Below are 353 nucleotides of genomic sequence, written 5' to 3'. Positions count from 1 at the left end.
ACCCTAAACCCTAAACCCTAAACCCTAAACCCTAAACCCTAGGGCTGAAGTTTATACGGGAAATATTCAAGTATAATTTCTAAATACTCAACGGGATTATATGATATTTTATACTGCTGTATCAAAGAAAATTCAGTTTCATCTAGGGTTTAGGGTTTAGGGTTTAGGGTTTTTATTGTTTTTATGATTTTTATTTTTCATAGGGTTTGCTTGTCTGTATTTAGGGTTTAGGGTTTACGATTGTTTTTCTTTCTTTTCTTTTTAAGTTGCTGTTCTATATTTAATATATTTTAGGGTTTTTGTTGTTTGCTTGCATTAGGGTTTAGGGTTTAGGGTTTTGGGGTTTAGGGTTT

The sequence above is a fragment of the Eimeria mitis genome, genomic scaffold (genome assembly GCF_000499745.2).
Source record: "Eimeria mitis Houghton genomic scaffold, Emh_scaff2227, whole genome shotgun sequence".
In the NCBI taxonomy this organism is placed as follows: Eukaryota; Apicomplexa; class Conoidasida; order Eucoccidiorida; family Eimeriidae; genus Eimeria; species Eimeria mitis.
Note: the sequence above shows the minus strand (reverse complement) of the source record.